Source organism: Tupaia chinensis, unplaced genomic scaffold, assembly GCF_000334495.1.
Source record: "Tupaia chinensis unplaced genomic scaffold, TupChi_1.0 Scaffold000159_1, whole genome shotgun sequence".
NCBI classification, from domain to species: Eukaryota; Metazoa; Chordata; class Mammalia; order Scandentia; family Tupaiidae; genus Tupaia; species Tupaia belangeri.
Genome location: NW_006159630.1, coordinates 5,470,617 through 5,472,287, shown reverse-complemented (window position 1 = coordinate 5,472,287; position 1,671 = coordinate 5,470,617).

Sequence of the window (1,671 nt, the reverse complement as noted above, 5' to 3'; positions counted from 1 at the left end):
ATGAGAGCAGCGTCCTTCTCAGGCGCCCATGGCCTGACCCACCCCGTGTAACTGGGGCCGCAGGGCTGCCACTCGGCGCTCCCAGTGGTCAGGTCTGGAAGGCCGAGGTCCAGTCCCAGGCTCTAGAACATTTGACAAACTAGAACATTTGGACAAATGACCCTCCCGTCTGGACGTCCCTCCCAGATCTTTCCCACATACCTGATCCTTGCCAGATTTCCAAAGCAAAGTCTAAAAGTCCCTGCCTTTTTTCTTTTTCTTTTTTTTTTAGCTTTTGCTATAGGGTGTGTGAGTTCACAGGAGAGAGACAGAGAGTGAGAAATGATCCCCTGGGGGGTTGGCCATGTCACATCCCTTCTTTCCCATTCTCCTCTAGGGAGTTCGGGCGTGCAGGCATACACACCGGCATGTGTTTCAAGTTGCCAGATCTGGGACTTGAACCCTCAGCAGGCCGTATGGGATCTAGCTCCCTTAGCCCTGCAGTACCTCCTGGCTTTCTGACAAATGTGGATACCTCTGGTCCTCCACCAGTCCAGCTTCTAGTTCCCAGCCCCGTGGTCCTGCTCCAACAACCTCACAGCAGTCTTAAGCTCCAGTTTAGAGTCGAGCCTGAGAGCCGCCAAGGCTGACACAGGTGACAGGGTGCCTTTGGGGGTGGCTTTCAAGACAAAGGGTGAGCCCAGAACTAAGAGAAGGGGAGAGAGGCGAGGGCAGGTGTGGGAGAAGGCCGAGTGAGTTGCAGAGACACAGGGAGAACGGGTCTGTTTAATGACACAGCCGGGTCCGCTTACAAACACCAGAAAATACGAAAGGAGGACAGGCAGTTACACGGATGACTGCACGAGGATGGGAGGAGGCCACACGGCACAGGAGCCGCAGCAGCAAAACAGCCTTGAGGACGATACATGTGACCAAGGGGCACACATGGGGGGAGGCTCCCAGCAAGGCTGCAGGGGTGGATAACAGGGCCCGACTGCCCGCCGAGAGGAGGGGCGGGGCAGGAGCAAGCCCAAGGATCTGGCCCTGCCGTTCTGCTGCCCAGCAGCCTAGGAACCCCAGGGATGTCCGCGTGGCACAGCCAGACGGGGCTGCCATCTGAGGGTTCTTTACTGGGACCTGCTGCCTGCACGGCCATCCCATCTGGAACTCTTGGGCCCCTCTGTCTGCCTTTGCTCACTCTATGGCAGGTCAATGAGCCAGATTCTTGGGAGAGGGAGGGCAAGCAAATCCGTTTAGCCTGCAGGAATGTGGGGAGAGGGAAGGGGCCGTGCCCTGCCAGAAGCTGGGCTGCCCGGCGCTGCCCTCCAGGCCCGGACCTCTCTGTGCTGCTGCGGGACTCCACCTCCGCCAGATGCTCGTTCTTTGCCCAGAGGCATGAGCTGGCCCCCATCCTGCCCCACACGTAGGTGGGCATGGCCAGGGCTCTGGCCCCTGCAGATACACATTGCAGATACGTACGCGTGTGTATATATATGTTTATATAGAGACTGTATGTAGAATATATCTGTATATGTGGTAGCGTGTGCGGTACTCTAGATGTCACGCGGAGACCTGCATGCTGGCTGGCAGGTAGACATGGGGCTGGCTCCTTCCTGGAGCGACCGAGGCCTGCCCCGGCTTCCCGCCCGCCGCTCCGCCAGGGCTCACCCTAACAGAGAGGAGAAAAACGAA